The 18,242-nt window shown below is 45.5% G+C and overlaps 1 pseudogene across 1 annotated transcript; it reads left to right on the top strand.

Moving 5' to 3' along the window:
- Positions 1-943: 943 nt before the first annotated feature.
- On the top strand, positions 944-3,641 carry LOC105523180 (annotated as a pseudogene). The gene has a single exon (XR_001003547.1). The product of XR_001003547.1 is annotated as a coatomer subunit gamma-1 pseudogene (transcript).
- The last annotated feature ends 14,601 nt before the right edge of the window (positions 3,642-18,242 follow it).

The raw sequence follows: 18,242 nt of genomic DNA, 5'->3' as shown, positions 1-18,242 counted from the left end.
TAAACTCTCACTTGCCCAGGCAGTATTCAGAGTTGAGCCCAATCTCTCTCTCTCACCCACTTCAAGACCCCATCGAGTGGTCCCTATGCCCATCCAGGTGGTCCTGAATAAAGTCTTCCTTACTGTGCGTTAACAAGTGTCATTGAATTATTTTTCCTTAACAAAGTCAATATGAAAAAGACGACTCAATAGAAAGATGGGCAAAGTATATAAAACAACGCCTACAATAGACTTCTTTACAGAATTTACAGTGAATAAACAGGAGCTATAGGAATCCACATGGATAAATCTGAAAAAGACAAGATAGGACAAAATGCAGAAAGAAATGCACAATCTGGTACTTCAAATATTTTAATTTTCATTTTGTACTTAACAGGTGAAATTTCACATATTATTTGTATATACATACACATGTAGTAAAAGAATAAATACATTTAAAAAATGGTTACACATACAGAAAAAGACAAGGGAATGAGATTCAGGAGAGGTTCACAGGGGATTTTAATTGTATCTACCATGTTTCAAAAACATTTGACATTTTATTAGGGATATTAGACATCATAAAATAAGCCAGCCTCCTATTGTTAGTATCTAATGAAAATCTCTTTCTTGGTCAGGCACGGTGGCTCATGCCTATAATCCCAGCACTTTAGGAGGCCGAGGCGGGCCGATCACTTGAGGCCAGGAGTTTGAGACCAGCCTGGCCAACATGATGAAACCCCGTCTCTACTAAAAATGCAAAAATTAGCCAGGCAGCCAGGCATGGTGGTGCATGCCTGTAAATCCCAGCTACTTGGAAGGTTGAGGGACAAGAATCGCTTGAACCTGGGTGGCGGAGGTTGCAGTGAGCTGATTGCACCCCTGCACTTCAGCCTGGACAGCAGAGCGAGACTCTGTCTCAAACAACAAACAAACAAACAAACAAACAAACAAAAAAACTCTGTGCTGTGCCCCTTGAGCATTGTGTTGCTGCATTGCACCTCACCGACTCCACTATGTTGAAGAAATTCGACAAGAAGGACAAGGAGTCAGGTGGAGGCTCCAACCCATTCCAGCATCTTGAGAAGAGTACCGTACTCCAGGAGGCCAGTGTATTTAATGAAACTCCCATCAACCCTTGGAAATGTGTCCACATCCTCACCAAGATTCTTTATCCTATAAACCAGGGGGAGCACCTGGGGACCACGGAAGCGACCGAGGCCTTCCTTGCCATGACCAAGCTCTTTCAGTCCAATGATCCCACACTCCATCGGATGTGCTACTTGACCATCAAGGAGATGCCTTGCATCGCAGAGGATGTCATCATTGTCACCAGCAGCCTAACAAAATACATGACTGGGAAAGAGGAGAACGACCGGGGCCCGGCCGTGCGAGCCCTCTGCCAGATCACTGATAGCACCATGCTGCAGGCTATTGAGTGCAACATGAAACAAGCCATTGTGGACAAGGTGCCCAGTGTCTCCAACTCTGCCCTCATGTCTTCCTTGCACCTGCTGAAGTGCAGCTTTGACGTGGTCAAGCACTGGGTGAATGAGGCTCAGGAGGCGGCATCCAGTGATAAGATCATGGTCCAGTACCATGCACTAGGGCTACTGTACCATGTGCATAAGAATGACCACCTGGCCATCAATAAGATGATCAGCAAGGTCACCTGGCATGGCCTTAAGTCTCCCTTTGTCTACTGCATGATGATCTGGGTGGCCAACAAGCAGCTAGAAGAGGAGGATGGCAGCCATGACAGCCCACTGTTTGACTTCATCGACAGCTGCTTGAGAAACAAGCACAAGATGGTGGTGTACAAAGCCGCCTTGGTCATTGTCAATCTGCCAGGCTGCAGTGCCAAAGAGCTGCCCCTTGCTGTGTCAGTGCTCCAGTTTTTCTGCAGCTCACCCAAGGCTGCTCTCCACTATGCTGCTGTTCCCACCCTCAGTAAGGTTGCCATGAAGCAATTGTCAGCTGTGACATCTTGTAATCTGGATTTGGAGAACCTGGTCACAGACTCAAACCGCAGCAGTGCCATGCTGGCCATGACCACCCTCCTTAAGAGGGGCAGTGAAAGCAGCATTGACCACCTCATGAAGCAGTTCTCCTCCTTCATGTCAGAGATCTTAGATGAATTCAAGGTGGTGGTTGTCCAGGCTATCAGTGACCTGTGTCAGAAGCATCCTCGCAAACATGCCATCCTCATGAACTTCCTGTTCACCATGCTGTGGGAAGAGGGTGGTTTTGAGTACGAGTGCACCACCGTGGACTGCATCATCAGCATCACTGAGGAGAACTCAGAGAGCAAGGAGACGGGGCTGTCACATTTGTGCGAGTTCATCGAGGACTGCGAGTTCACAGTGCTGGCCACCCGTATTCTACATCTCCTGGGCCAGGAGGGGTCCAAGACCACCAATTCCTCAAAGTACATCCACTTCATCTATAACCGAGTGGTCTTGGAGCATGAGGAGGTCCGGGCAGGTGTTGTGAGTGCTCTGGCCAAGATTGGAGCCCAGAATGAAGAGATGTTACCCAGGATCTTGGTGTTGCTGAAGAGCTGTGTGATGGATGATGGCAATGAAGTAAGGGACCGAGCCACCTTCTACCTAAATGTCCTGGAGCAGAAGCAGAAGGCCCTCAATGCAGGCTATATCCTAAATGGTCTAACTGTGTCCATCCTGGTCTGGAGAGGGCTCTGCAGCAGTACACTCTAGAACCATCAGAAAAACCTTTTGACCTCAAGTCATGACCTCTGCCTCATGGCACCCACGGCAGAGCAGAGAACAGAAAGTACTCCCATCACAGCTGCCAAACAGCCTGAGAAAGTGGCAGCTACCGGGCAGGAGATCTTTCAGGAGCAGTTGGCGGTGATGCCAGAGTTCCGGGGACTTGGGCCCTTCTTCAAGTCCTCGCCTGAGCCCATGGCCCTCACCGAGTCAGAGACGGGGGTATGTCATCCGCTGCACCAAACACACCTTCACCAACCACATGGTGTTTCAGTTTGACTGCACACAGTCAATGAGCAGACCTTGGAGAACGTCACAGTGCAGATGGAGCCCACTGAGGCCTATGAGGTGCTCTGTTACGTGCCTGCCCGGAGCCTGCCCTACAACCAGCCTGGGACCTGCTACACACTGGTGGCACTACCCAGAGAAGATGCTACAACCTGCACATTCAGCTGCATGATGAAGCTCACTGTCAAGGACTGTGATCCCACCGCTGGGGAGACGGATGACGAAGGCTATGAGGATGAGTATGTGCTGGAAGATCTGGAAGTTACTGTAGCTGATCACATTCAAAAGTCAAGAAACTGAACTTCGAAGCAGCCTGGGATGGGGTAGGGGATGAATTTAAGAAGGAGGAAACGTTCAGCTTGTCTGCCATCAAGACACTTGAAGAGGCTGTGGGTAATATTGTGAAGTTCTTGGGGATGAACCCTTATGAGAGGTCAAAGTGCCGGATAACAAGAACATCCCCATGTTGCTCCTGGCTGGTGTGTTCTGGGGTGGTCATGACATCCCAGTGCACTCTCGGCTGCTGCTTTTGGACACAGTGACAATGCAGTTGACACCCAGAAGTTTGGAGGAGCTGCCAGTAGACATAATCTTGGCATCTGTGGGCTAAGGGGCCAGCCTGCATAGGACCTTATACCCTTCCCCAACACTGTCTGAAAGTTGTGCCTTCCTCATGAAACCGACAGAAACCCCTTCCCAAGTTTCTGTATTCAAAAATAGTTAGGAATCATTGCAGATATATATATATTTTATTCTGCCCCCTACCTGGGACTACTTGGGGGTGAATTTTTTTTATTTTTAAATAGGGGATGATTTTAGCTTGTCCTACATCTTGCTATCCTCCCTTCCAGGAAAGGGACATCGTAAATGAATAAAACATTCTCAACTCCTCTTGAATTTATCCCCCAAGAAGCCACCTTATCCCTGTAATAAATCAGCATGTATTTATTGAAAAAAAAAAAAAATCCTGGCCGGGTGCAGTGGCTCACGCCTGTAATCCCAGCACTTTGGGAGGCTGAGGCGGGCGGATCACAAGGTCAGGAGATCGAGACCATCCTGGCTAACACGGTGAAACCCCATCTCTACTAAAAATACAAAAAATTAGCTGGGTGTGGTGGCGGGCGCCTCTGGTCCCAGCTACTCGGGAGGCTGAGGCAGGAGAATGGTGTGAACTCAGCGGGGGGTGCGGTTCTTACAAGTTTAAATATCTGAAACATGAAAAGCTGCAAATATCTACAGTGAGCCGAGATCACGCCACTGCACTCCAGCCTGGGCGACAGAGCATGACTCCGTCTCAAGAAAAAAGAAAAAGAAAAAAATTTCCCGTTCTTACAGGCATAAAACTGTTAAAGCAGGGCTGGTGAGAGGCTACCTCCCAGCCCTGCCAGGAAATCCAAATACTTGCAATCCCATTTCTTGGTGTTTCTTAGAGTCAGTCCAAGGTCATCACATGTGGTCACCACCCTGCCCCCTGCCATATACATTGAAATTAACAAAAAAGTTTTCATTTTGTTAATAAAGCCATGATTTTCAGTTTAAAAGTGAAAATTAGGCCAGGCGCAGTGACTCGCACCTGTAATCATAGCACTTTGGGAAACCAAGGCAGGAGAATCGCTTGAGCCCAGGAGTTCGAGACCAGCTTGGGCAACATGGCAAGACCCGGTATCTACAAAAAATACCAAAATTAGCCAGGCATGGTCGTGTGTGTTTGTAGTCTCGGCTGCTTGGGAGGCTGAGGTGGGAGGATCACTTGAGCCTGGGGAGTTTGAGGCTGCAGTGAGCTGTGATTGTGCCACTGAACTCCAGCCTGGGCAAAAGAGCGAGATTCTGTCTCAAAAAAAAAAAAGTGAAAATTGCATTTTTTTCTGTTCTTGGGCACCTTCAGCTGTAACAGAAGAGAGAAGAGCTGACTTCTGGAATTAACTGAATGTGACAGGTCCAGGTTTAGATGTGTCTGGGCAGGTGTGGGGCTGTGCAGAGGCACACTATGTTTAAATTTGTCTTGTTACATCTGGCTGACAGCCTGGCCAAAGCTACAACATTCCTGCTCACACAGGCCAAATGTGACTGCATTGCGGTCTCATTGCAATTTCCGCAGCCCTGAGAGCAGGCTGGAATCGCCACCAGGGATGTGAGAGAAACTAGAAGGTGCTTTGTTCCTGGGGCTGGACTTTTCTACTGGAGTTAATATTCACAAACTCTGGAAATGAGACTGAATGAAATTTCCACATCCAAATCAAGTTAATTGTACTCCCTATTCTTTTACAATTTATCAGCAGCAAGCATTAGAGTTGTCAAATCTTTACCCACTTGATGGAAAAGACCAACAAAGCAGCTCTTTTTGAACATTGCTGATTTTTATTTGCTTTTACTTTTTCTGGTCATAACAAGACATTTTCTCAGAACACCTTATACTTGATCAAAAGATTTGTACTGACTTACAGATGTGCTTTTCTCTTAGATGAAATGAGATTGGAAAAACAGTGTACTACTCCATTTTATTTCAATTCTCCAGCATGAAGCCATTGAAAAATATGAAAACTGTATTTTTTTTTTTTTTGAGATGGAGTCTTGCTCTGTTGCCCAGGCTGGAGTGCAGTGGTGCTATCTCGGCTCACTGCAAGCTCTGCCTCCCAGGTTCACGCCATCCTCCTGCCTCAGCCTCCTGAGTAGCTGGGACTACAAGTGCCCGCCACCACGCCTGGCTAGTTTTTTGTATTTTTAGTAGAGACAGGGTTTCACCATGTTAGCCAGGATGGTCTCGATCTCTTGACCTCATGATCCGCCTGCCTTGGCCTCCGAAAGTACTCGGATTTGAGGCGTGAGCCACCGCACCTGGCCGAAAATTGCATTTTGAACACTCCCTTAATTTTCTTACAAGATTAACTACATGAAACACGAAAAGCTGCAAATATCTACATTCATTGTACATCATAAATATTTTATTACTCTTTAAGCTGCCATTTCTATGATGTTCATAAGAGGAATTCTCAGAGGATAGAAAATTATTAGAAAATTTAAGCCAAGTTCAACATGAAAATGATTTGGCTTATTTTCCTTTAAACCTTGTGGCACCCAGGATACAGCTTCATGCTCGCCTTGTTATTGTTCCTCACAAACCCACTGGTCACTCTGCTTCCCGCTCATTTTCTAGAGACTTTTGTTCACAAACCCCAAGCCTTAGCTTCATGCTCCATGAAGTCAATGTCCATAGGATGATCAGTTCCACTTGCCCTGCTGTTCTTTGAACCTGTCATCTCCACCACCCCTCCACCCCCCACACACACACTGGCATCCCCATGCCTCACCAGCACCAGGACCTTTACCTCTAGAACATTCACCCCAGACATCTCTCACCACCACCAGTATGTCAACGAGAACTCAGAATACTCAAATCCTTTTACCCCTGGGAGAGCTCTGTCCTGAGTGCATATGTTCCTGTTGCCAGAAAAGAGGGTCCCAATCCAGACCCCAAGAGTAGGTTCTTGGATTTCACATAGAAAAGAATTCAGAGGGAGTCACAGAGCACGGTGAAAGCAGCAAGTTTATTGGAAACTACTCTGTTACAGTGTAGGGCATCCTCAGAAAGCAGAAGGAGGAATGCATCGTCCTTTGTTAGGGCTTCTACTTGTAAGAAACTTCAAGGAGGCCAGGCGCAGTGGCTCATGCCTGTAATCCCAGCACTTTGGGAGACCAACACGGGTGGATCACCTGAGGTCAGGAGTTCAAGACCAGGCTGGGCAACATGGTGAAATTCCGTCTCTACTAAAAATACAACAATTTAGCCAGGCATGGTGGCGTGCGCCTGTAGTCCCAGTTACTCCGGAGGCTGAGGCAGTTGAATCACTTGAACCTGGGAGGCGGAGGTTGCAGTGAGCCAAGATCACGCGCCATTGCACTCCAGCCTGGGCGACTGAGCCAGACTCTGTCTCAAAAAAAAAAAAAAAAAAAGAAAAAGAAACTACAAGGAGCTATGACTAAACTTGGAACGTGCCTACGTACTCACTAAAGGTAGGGACTATAGGCATTATCGATTTTACATGACTATTATAATCCTTCAACCTAAGCCTGTTCATTGGCATTATTTCCAAGTAAAGAGTGCTGCATTCCAGCCTGGCGCGGTGACTCACGCCTGTAACCCCAGCACTTTGGGAGGCCAAGTTGGGCAGGTCACGAGGTCAGGAAATCAAAACACGGTGAAACCCTGTCTCTACTAAAAATACAAAAAATTTGCCGGGCGTGGTGGTGCGCACCTGTGGTGTAGTCCCAGCTGCTGCGGAGGCTGAGGCAGGAGGATCACTTGAATCTGGGAGACGGAGGTTGCAGTGAGCTGAGATCGCGCCACTGCACTCCAGCCTGGGTGACAGAGCGAGACTCTGTCTCAAAAAACAAACAAAAAAAGAGTGCTGCATTCTGAGGACATCTGGCAAGCTTGTCCAACCCATTTGATTTTGTTGTTGTGTTGTTCTGTTTTGTTTAGTTTTAGGCTTTTAACACCCTGAAGCCATCGTTTTTAGTTTCTGTCTCTGGTGATAAGTGGAAAATAAGAATGAGGAAGGGGCTTTACTGGCTCAATCAGAAACAGAAACTAAGAACCCATGACTGGGCCGGGAGTAGTGGCTCATGCCTATAATCCCAGCGCTTTGGGAGGCCAAGGCAGGCAGATCATGAGGTCAGGAGATCGAGACCAGCCTGGCCAATGTGGTGAAACCCATCTCTACTAAAAATACAAAAATCAGTCGTGTGTGGTGGCATGCGCCTATAGTCTCAGCTACTCGGGAGGCAGAGGCAGAATAATTGCTTAAACCCAGGAAGTGGAGGTTGCAGTGAGCCGAGATCACACCATTGCACTCCAGCCTGGGTAACAGAGCAAGACCCTGTGTTGCCCAGGCTGGAGTGCAGTGGTGTGATCATGGCTCACTGCAGCCTCAAACTCCTGGCTCAAAGGATTCTCCTGCCTCAGCCTTTCAAGTAGCTAGGACTACAAGTGTAGGCCTGCATACCCAGCTAATTTTTTTCTTTCCTTTTTTTTTTTTTGTAGAGATGGGGTCTTGTTATGTTACCCAGGCTGGTCATGAACTCCTGGCCTTGAGGGATCCTTCCATCTTGCCCTCCCAAAGTGCTGGGATTACAGATGTGAGCCACCATGCCTGCCCTAATCACATTCTTTAAACTGTGTATACTTTTACTGATTTTTTAAAATCTGTTTATTTTACCAGTTACTGACAGAGGTATGTTATCATATTATGGTTCAGGATTTACTTTTCCTTTCAATTCTGACAGTTTCTGCTTTACATATTTTGAGAGTAAGTTATTAGGTACTTTTTAAATGTATAGTTGTTATGATTATCTAGTGGATTAATGCTTGTATCATTATATTATTCTTCATTTCTAGTAATGCTTCTTGCCTTAAAATGTCTTTTGCATGATATTAATATAGCAACATTAACTTTCTTTTGATTAGGGTTTGTGTGGTATATCTTTTCTCCATACTTTCACTTTCTACTTTTTGTGCCCTGAAATTTAAAGTGCATCTTTTGTAAACAAAGTAAGTTTTTAAAAATTCAGTCTGAAAATTTGATCTTCACTTAAAATATTTATCCATTTATGTTTAATGTAATTACAAATGTGTTTGGGTTTAAGTCTATCTTCTTGCTATTTGTTTTCTATTTGGCCCACCTTATCTATGTTTCTTTCTCTGTCCTTATTTTCCACCTTTTGGAAATTCTCCAAATGTTTGTCATTAAAGGACTGCTTGGATACACTGTACAACCAAACAATATAGTAATATGCAATTGTAAAAAGGAATGAGAAATATCTCTGTGATCCTTAGGATTTATTTTTATGTGGGAAAAACATGAATAGTATGCTGCAGTTTAAGAGAGAACGGAAGGGATAGAAATATATATGTACACATTTGTTTATGCTAAATAATGGAAGAATAAACCATAAAATTTAAAAGTGGTTAGCTATAGTGGAGGGAGTGAACCAGGTAGAGGGCATAGGAATAGAAGTTGGGTTTCTCTGAAGTACTTTGTTTTGTGGATTCTACTTTGATAGCATAAAAAACTTTACCTAATTATAAAACCAAAATACATTAAAGAAAAAGCAATCCATAAACCTTGAAGGTACAATGAAACAAAGGAACCTGTGTATATTAGTTTCTTGTGGCCACTGTACAAATTACCACAAACTTGGTGTCTTGGAACAGTTTCTCACAGTTTGGGAGGGAAGAAATCTGCAATCAGTTTCACTGGGCCAAAATCAAAATGTTGTCAGGGCCATGCTCCCTCCAAAGGCTCTAGGGTAAAATCTGTTCCTTGCCTCTTCTGGTTTCTGCTTGCTGGCATTTCTTGGTTACTGACTGCATCACTCCAATATGTGCCTCTGAGGTCATATTATCATCTTCTCCCCTGTTAAATTTTCTTCTGCCTGTCTCTTACAAGGCATTTGTAATTTCATACAGAGCTCCCCAGGAAAAACAAGATAACCTCCCCATCTCAAGATCCCTAATTATTCACACCTAAAATCCATTCTGACATTATAAAGTAACATTCACAAGTTCTAAAGATTAGGACCTGGATATCTTTGGGGGCCATCATATGGTCTACTACATGGTGGAGTTGGTGTTATTAAGGAAGGAGACCACTACTACTGCTGCTGCCCTCCTCCCCCCATCTTGCCTAGTTCGCAAGACAGGAGAGAAAAAGCAAAAAGTTAGAAAGAAACAAAAGTAAGATAAATAGCCAGACAACCCTGGCACCACCACCCGGCCCTAGGAGTTAAAAAAAGGTAATAATAATAACATCAACTCCTGACCTAAACTACTTGTGTTATCTGTAAATTCCAGACACTGTATGAAAAAAAAGCACTGTAAAACTTTTTGTTCTGTTAGCTGATGCATGTAGCCCCCAGTCACGATTCCCACGCTTGCTCGATTTATCACGACCCTTTCAGGTGGACCCCTTAAAGTTGTAAACCTTTAAAAAGGCCAAGAATTTATTTTTCGGAGAGCTCAGCTCTTAAGATGCAAATCTGCTGACACTCCCGACTGAATAAAAAACCTCTTCCTTCTTTAATCTGGTGTTTGAGGAGTTTTGTCTGTGGCTCGTCCTGCTACATTATAACACCCAGAGAAAAACTATTCCAAGTTACTTTAAGATTCATTGACTTGACTGTATATCTCTAGTACAGTATACTCTAAGGACAGAAATAATTTTTTAAAAATCTTAAAACTTTTCAATAATAATGGTGGTGGTACTATTATAATTGTTCTGAGATTTTAAAAAACGTGTGTATTGTTTGATAAAGTAAATGAGTAATTATATTGGCATAACTGATAATTTGGGTTTCTAACATTGGAGAATAGAGACACAGATGTAAGTCTGATGAGGTTAAGTAAAAATCCTGTTGTTTGAATTTGAATTGGGAGTATCGGTTTGAACTGTAGCTCTATTTGGGAGAGGTCTAGACACATGACTTTTCAATAGTGATGAGTACCACTTGCACCTAGATTGTGGTTTGCAAATACCAGCTCCCACCAAAAGGAACCAGGGTCTCCAGAATAAATGATTAAATCTAGGTATGGGGCAAGAAGTGTGCCAGTTGAACCCGGTATACCTTATCATTTCAGAAAACAAAGAAGTCTCCATCTTTAGAAATTGGTACCGAAATGTTTACGATTCTGAGATGTGCTTCAAAATAACGGGGGTGGTGAGCGCAGCGTTGGAAGCTTGGCGGGGTGCAGGTTGGAAATGAGATCGGTAATTCCTCAGGCCGTCTACAGGTACATGACGGTTCATTAGAGACCAATGAGAGCGAAAGGCTGCTGCCATCTCCCTGGAGGGACATGACGGTAGCGCTGTAACTGGGGACAAGGCATTTACTTCAAGAAACCCCGTCGACAAGTTCCTCGGGCCCCTGAAGCAGGGCTCCTCAGGCAGCTCGGCCAGTGTGTGGGTGCGCACCCACTCATTCCGCTGCCGATCTCCCCCTTGGGGTGGTAATATCTCACAAACTGCGTGTCTCTCCCACTTAAATTAGGAGTCAGCCTTAAATAAACCCGGCCGCCCTCACCACAACACCGCCACCGAGACCGGTAGGGCCTGCCTCAACATCCGCCACGCCTCTTAGTACCCCGACAGGGTGCTTGCGCGCTCTCGGGGACAGCGGTCTCCAGCCAAGCGCTGCGGAGCAAGGCCACGGCGCCTGCGTCGCTGAGGCTGTGGACCCCATTTCCCACGAACACTGCGTTCCTGGCCCCGCCCAGTGTCCCAGAGTCCCTTTCGAGCCGGAAGCTAGGCTCCTCCCTACGTCTCTTTGTGGGCAGCGGAAGCTGTCTTTTCTGAAACCTGAGGGAATGGTAGTTCAGGGAGAGGCAGCTCTTGCACCTAGTGCCGTTAGGAACGAGTTTTAGGTTCGAATCCCATCTTATGGAAGGTGGTATTGGTCCCTTGGGTGTCCTACCCGACTCAGCCAAACTGCGGGCCATTTTGCGGGGTGGGCAAGGGGAGTTACCCCGCCAGTGGGTAGACTCGCGGCCCCTCGGAGGCGGGAGGAAGTCGAGCATGGACAGGAGCTGGGGTGCAGGGAGGAGTCTCAGTTAAGAATGAAAAGGGTGGCCAATGGTGGGCCAGGCGCAGTGGCTCACGCCTGTAATCGCAGCACTTTGGGAGGCCGAGGCGGGCGGATCACGAGGTTAGGAGATAGGAGACCAGCCTGGCCAACATGGTTGAAACCTCGTGTCTACTAAAAATACAAAAATTAGCTGGGGGTGGTGGCGCGCGCCTGCAGTCCCGGCTTCTCGGGAGGCTGTGGCCAGAGAATCTCTTGAACCCAGGAGGCGGAAGTTGCAGTGATCCGAGATCGCGCCACTGCACTCCAGCATGGCGACAGAGCGAGACTCCGTCTCAAAAAAAAAGAAAAAAAAAAAAGTGGCCAATATGGTGAAACCCCGTCTCTACTAAAAATTAAAAAATTAGCTGGGCGTGGTGGCGCGCGCCTGTAATCCCAGCTACTCGGGAGGCTGAGGCAGAAGAATCGCTTGAACCCGGGAGGCAAATGTTGCAGTGAGCCGAGATTGCGCTACTGCGCTCCAGCCTGGGCGACAGAGCGAGATTCCATCTCAAAAAAAAAAAAAAAAAAAAAGAATGAAAAGGGGACTCTCTTCCGAGAAGCTGCCCTCTCTGCAAACTTAAGGGACTGAAGTTAGGGAGAGGAAAGGGATACACATCTGTTAGTGCGAGTTGCATGTCTTGTTAGTGCGAACTTGAACCCAAGTTTCCTTTCGGAAGACTTTGGTGAAAGAGTACAGGAACACCAGCCACTCCAGAAAGAGAAGACCGCTCCTCTTGAACCCGCCCATTTAACTCCTCCCACAGGCTCTGCGTTCCGCATGCCTACAGCCTGATTTTAGACAGTTAAAGGCGCACAATCAAGGAATGTCGACAGAGGGCGTCCTTGCTCTAAGTAGCATTGTCCATCTACTTCCTGAGCGGAGATGAATTATTCTCTGAACCTGGACTTCTGGCGTTGTTCCTCTATATTCCATTTCCCTGCTTCAAAGCTCTCCTAACTGACTTTATTTTCGGACACTTCCCCACTTTACCCCCCAGGAGTGTTGCTTCTTTTGTTTCTTTGCTTTACTGTTGTTTCTTTGCCTGGATGGTTGTTTGGCTTAGTAAATAGACCTAGACCCCACCCCATGGTGTAGAAGCAGTTGGTGGACTTCTACAAAGGGCCAGATAGTACACGTTTTAGGCTTTGCAATCTCCTTATGGTTGTAAGTTCGGCTGTTGTAGCACAAAAGCAGCCTTGGACAGTAAACAAATAGGTGTGGCTGTGTTCCAACAAAACTTCATTGAAATTTGAATTTCACTGTAATTTTCACGTCAGATTTTTTTTTTTTTTTTTTTGAGACGGAGTCTCACTCTGTCGCCTAGGCTGGAGTGCAGTGGCTGGATCTCAGCTCACTGCAACCTCCGCCTCCCGGGTTCACGCCATTCTCCTGCCTCAGCCTCCTGAGTAGCTGGGACCACAGGCACCGGCCACCTCGCCCGGCTAATTTTTTTTTTTTGTATTTTTGGTAGAGACGGGGTTTCACCGTGTTAGCCAGGATGGTCTCGATCTCCTGACCTCGTGATCCGCCCGTCTCGGCCTCCCAAAGTGCTGGGATTACAGGCTTGACCCACCGCGCCCGGCCACGTCAGATTTTTTTTTAACCATTTAAAAATGTAAAACATAATGTATGTGTCTGTGTGTTTTAGCTTGGGCAGCCAGCTCGCAGTAGTTTTTCAATTCTTGGTAGAGAAACAGAGCAGTCTCCACCTAGGTCTGGGAATTCTGGGAGAGAGGTCCTTGCCAAAATAACAGTTCATGGCCTGCTTTTCTAGATCTGGGAGTGAGTAGGACTACTACTAGACTCTCATTTGACCTCTCCTTTGGGAATTGCAGGGTATATAATGCCCACTGATTGGTGGGAATTTTGTCAAGGTGGGTTTGATAATCTGTGGCTTCTTTCCCTTCCTAGCTCTTTAGAGTCTTTCTTTCTTTTTCATCATTCTCTCACTCTCTCTTTTTAGAGATGTGGTCTTGCTCTGTTGCCCAGGCTGAGCGCAGTGACTATTCACAGGCCGGATCTAGTGCACTGCAGTCTTGAACTCCTGGCTTATAGTCCTGCTGGTTTCTGAGAAGCAGGGGAAGAAATGGCCACCATGCTCTGCAGCTAGGTTTCAGGTAGGTTTGGGCCATCTCTCTTTGCTGGTTTCTAGGCTTATCTCAACTCAGCATGCACCTCTCCCTAGAAAGGTGCATCCTGAGTTGAGATAAGTATTCATCCTGGTTGCAAGATGAATACTTTTCATTCTTCTACTACATAATCATTTTAAAGTTAAGTTTCATCTATGAGGGGTATTCTGGGTCCTAGAAGAGAAGTGGTACCTGGGTCAGTCCGTTTCCAGTCTGGAGTCTAACATGTACAGATTAAATGAATGTGAAAATATAAAAATGCTTTGTAATTACAAAGCAGTCTACAAATACAAATGTTGCAGTAAAGAAAAAAGTATGGTTGACATCTTTCTTTATCCTGGAAAGTACAAATCTATCTTTTTTGAATATTTAGCACTTCTCTGAACTACTGTATCTTGCCAGCACTTTGCACAGTGCATATTAGAATGATTCCTTCAGTTAATATTTATTGAGTGCCTGCTTGCCTACTGTGCATCTCTTAGTGCCTTTCTGGTTCTTTTTTTTTTGAGACAGAGTCTCGCTCTGTCACCCCAGGCTGGAGTGCGGTGGCGTGATCTCGGCTCACTGCAACCTCTGCCTCCCGGGTTCAAGTGATTCTCCTGCCTCAGCCTCCTGAGTAGCTGGGACTACAGGCGCGTTGCACTGTGCCCAGCAAATTTTTGTATTTTTAGTAGAGACGGGTTTCGCCATGTTGGCCAGGCTGGTCTCGAACTCCTGACCTCAGGTGATCCACCCGCCTCAGCCTTCCACAGTGCTAGGATTACAGGCATGAGCCACCAAACCCGCCCCCTTTCTGGTTCTCAAGTGTATCTTCTCCATTACTGCTGTCTTTTGGTCTGAGAAAGGGCAGGACCAGAAATTGGCCTTCTCAGCATCCTTGATCACCTCCATTTTAGTGGTACTAGAGTCCCCTTAGCAGGTGGGACTTCCTAGGACCCTAGTGTAAGGTATTATAGAGTTGGCTCTTGGCCCTTGGTATGCAAATGTTCTGCATTTCTTTTTTCTTTCTTTTCTTTTTTTTGAGACGGAGTCTTGCTCTGTCGCCAGGCTGAGTGCAGGGGCATGATCTTGGCTCACTGCAACCTCCGCCTCCCGGGTTCAAGCGATTCCCCTGCTTCAGCCTCCCGAGTAGCTAGGACTACAGGTGCATGCCAGCATGCCCGGCTAATTTTTTGTATTTTAGTAGAGACGGGGTTTCACCATGTTAGTCAGGATGGTCTCAATCTCCTGACCTCGTGATCTGCCCACCTCTGCCTCCCAAAGTGCTGGGATTACAGACGTGAGCCACTGTGCCTGGCTATGTTCTGTGTTTCCTCCAACCACAGATTGGAAATATTGAGCAGAAAACCCTCAAAATGATGCAATAAAAATTTAAAACTACTGTGTAACAACTATTTACATGGTATTTACATTGTATTAGGTATTATAAGTAATCTAGAGATGATTTAAAGTATTTGGGAGAATGTACATCAGTTATATGCAAATACTATGCCATTTTTTATATCAGGTACTTGAGCATCCAGGGATTTTGGTATCTATGGGTGTCCTGGAACCAATCCTGGAACCAATACTGAGGAATGACTCTACTTTAATGTAAAATATAGTGCTCAGCATGAATATTTCAGGTATAGTTTAAAATCAGTTTACAGTGGAGATCATTCCTTTTCAACTTCTGGATGCAGATCTTATTTTGGTATGGCCTAAAATTGTTCTTCAGGAAAAAGCCTCTACTCTTGTAGGCATGAAACCGCCAACTTTATTGTAAGACCAATAGGACTAAAATGATTATTGGTGAATAAGAGAGTGGCTCCTAGCTCCCCTGTCAAAGTTATAATGAATTTAGAGAGAAGAGGTTTGGGGATGGAAACAATTTAGTTTTAGGTTAAACCACATAAAGTACTTGTGAGATAGTTCTGGGTGATCACTGACTATATGGCTTTGAAACTTGGGATAGATCTGAGTGTAAAATTGGTAGGGGGAGGTGCATACTGAATTGAGATGTTCTTATTTAAACATTTGAATTTAAGAAACTGTACGGGAGGGGGACCTCCTCTTTTGGCTTTGGAGCCCCCCCCCACCCCGTCTCTGTACAGGGGAGCTGCTTATTTCTTCCTTCTCCCTTCTTTCTTGCCCCTCTTGCCTATTAAGCTCTCCGTCCCTTAAAACCACTCCACGTGTGTCCGTGTCGTTTCATCTAAACCGGCATGAGGACCAAGAACCCTGGTGTTCCTCCACTCATCAGAGCCGTATCATTTTGGTGCATTGGCTGGGAAAGGAAATTCAACCATGAGACTGGTGAGTATGGAGCAGATTTCAACTTTAAATCTGTCCTTTAATCTCAAGGCTCTCTTCCAGCTACCCTGTCGCCAAACTTTCTTTCTCTTTCTATCTGTGGTCTCTCTCTCTCTCTGTGTGTCTAATGTGCAGGATTCTGTTAGAAAAGATTGTGAATCACGGCAGGCAGTGACTCAATAAATGTCTCTCTCTCTACGTTTTATCTGGCAAGCACATGGTATTTCTTTTTTTTTTTTTTTTTTTTTTTTTTTTTTGAGACGGAGTCTCGCTCTGTCGCCCGGGCTGGAGTGCAGTGGCCAGATCTCAGCTCACTGCAAGCTCTGCCTCCTGGGTTTACGCCATTCTCCTGCCTCAGAGCACATGGTATTTCTAAGCCACCTAGTAGAAATCAGGCTCTAGACCTCCTCTAAGAACCATAAGTTTCTGCTTTTTAACAGGAGTAGGATGCCTTCCGTAGCCAAATTTTAGTCTCAATATTGTCCCACTGGCAGAAAAACGGCCATTCAGTTCCTATGTTCCTTTAAGCCATCATTCTGGCTCCTACTAAGATAGTACTTAATTAGTAAGGGGATTTTAAGTCCAGAAGTTAACCAGAACCATTCTTCTATGGGTAAATGCTTTAGCATGGGCTATAATAGCAGGATATAGAGTTCAATCTAGCACGCCCCCTCCCTTAAAGGGGCTCTTCCCAATTACATGGTTTTTCTTGAAATCCATTTTTTGGGAGGCCACACAAGTCTAGGAGGTCAAAGGGAAATAAAAGGCAGAAAACTGATTGCTTGGGAACAACGTGACTAAGGCCCCAAACTCAGATCCTCTGATGCTATGGCTTGGAGGGTTACACCTGCAGTCATGGGTGGCACATTTAAATGGGTGCTGGGAATCCAGGAACGAAGTAGAGAAAATAGTTGGGGGACGCCTCCTACTGCTTTCTTCTCCATTCTGGATCTCATACCAAAAGGAAGGAGACTAAAAGGATGCTTTTATTCTCACTTCTCCTTCTAGATGGGTAACAGATCGTCTTCAACATGCACTGCCCTTGAGTGTATTTTGAAGCACTGGGACTCTTTCGACCTTGAAACTTTGAAGAAAAAGTGGCTTATTTTCTTTTGCAGTCATATTGGGCAGGTCCAGGGAAAACAGTTCCCCCAAATTAAAAAAGTAACTTTCAGGGAAGTCATCTGAGGGTCCCCCTTATTTGGGGCCCCTTCAAGTTCCCTTCTCATTGCAGGACCTTTGGCAAGTAAAGGGAGACTTAGGCCAATTTTCTGATGACCTTAATAAGTATATAGAACCTTTCCAAAATTTAACTCAGGTATTTAACATCTCGTGAAGGGATGTTGCTGCTAAGGCAAACCCTCACTGTAGCTAAAACAGGCAGCTCTGCAAGCAGAAGAAAATTTTGGAGATAAGCAATATGTCTCCTATAGTAGAACAAAAGGGAAAAGAAAAAATTGAGAAGGCAAAGGGGAAACACCATTCCCAATAGGAAAAGAGGCAATACCTCCTGACAACCCTAACTGGAACTCCTTTCTGTGGTGTTTTTCCTTCTTCCGCAGTTTAAAATGGCTTCTATTTCTTTTATAATGTTCTTCCAACATGGAAAAGGTTAATTTTCCAAATCTTAAAATGCTTGGCGTAGAGTTGAGCTAGGGGGAAGGAAACCCAGAAGCCTGATATGCTGGCAAAAGGGTAAAATCTTCTTACCAGTTGGGCTTTTGACTTCTCTCTTCCTGTGGAAACTGGAAAAGGGATAATAAAGGGATAATAAAAGGGATAATAAAGATGATTGTTTATGTTGTCTTTAAATATATAATCAATGAAAAAGGATTTGTGAGATTGGTCTTAAGCTGTAAACAATCTGCTCCGCTTTGTATGTCTTTCTGTATGGTTCTGTTAAAGAAAAGGTATCTTGGCCGGGCCCGATGGCTCATGCCTGTAATCCCAGCACTATGGGAGGCCGAGGTGGGCAGATCATGAGGTCAGGAGATCGAGACCATCCTGGCTAACACGGTGAAACCCCGTCTCTACTAAATAAAACACAAAAAATTAGCTGGGAATGATGGCAGGCACCTGTAGTCCCAGCTACTCGGGAGGCTGAGGCAGGAGAATGGCGTGAACCTGGGAGGCAGGGCTTGCAGTGAGCTGAGATTGCACTACTACACTCCAGCCTGGGTGACAGAGCGAGATTCCGTCTCAAAAAAA

Source organism: Colobus angolensis, unplaced genomic scaffold (genome assembly GCF_000951035.1).
Source record: "Colobus angolensis palliatus isolate OR3802 unplaced genomic scaffold, Cang.pa_1.0 Scaffold452, whole genome shotgun sequence".
NCBI lineage: Eukaryota > Metazoa > Chordata > Mammalia > Primates > Cercopithecidae > Colobus > Colobus angolensis.
The sequence above is the reverse complement of the archived record's forward strand: the minus strand, read 5'-3'. Positions and strand labels throughout refer to the sequence as shown.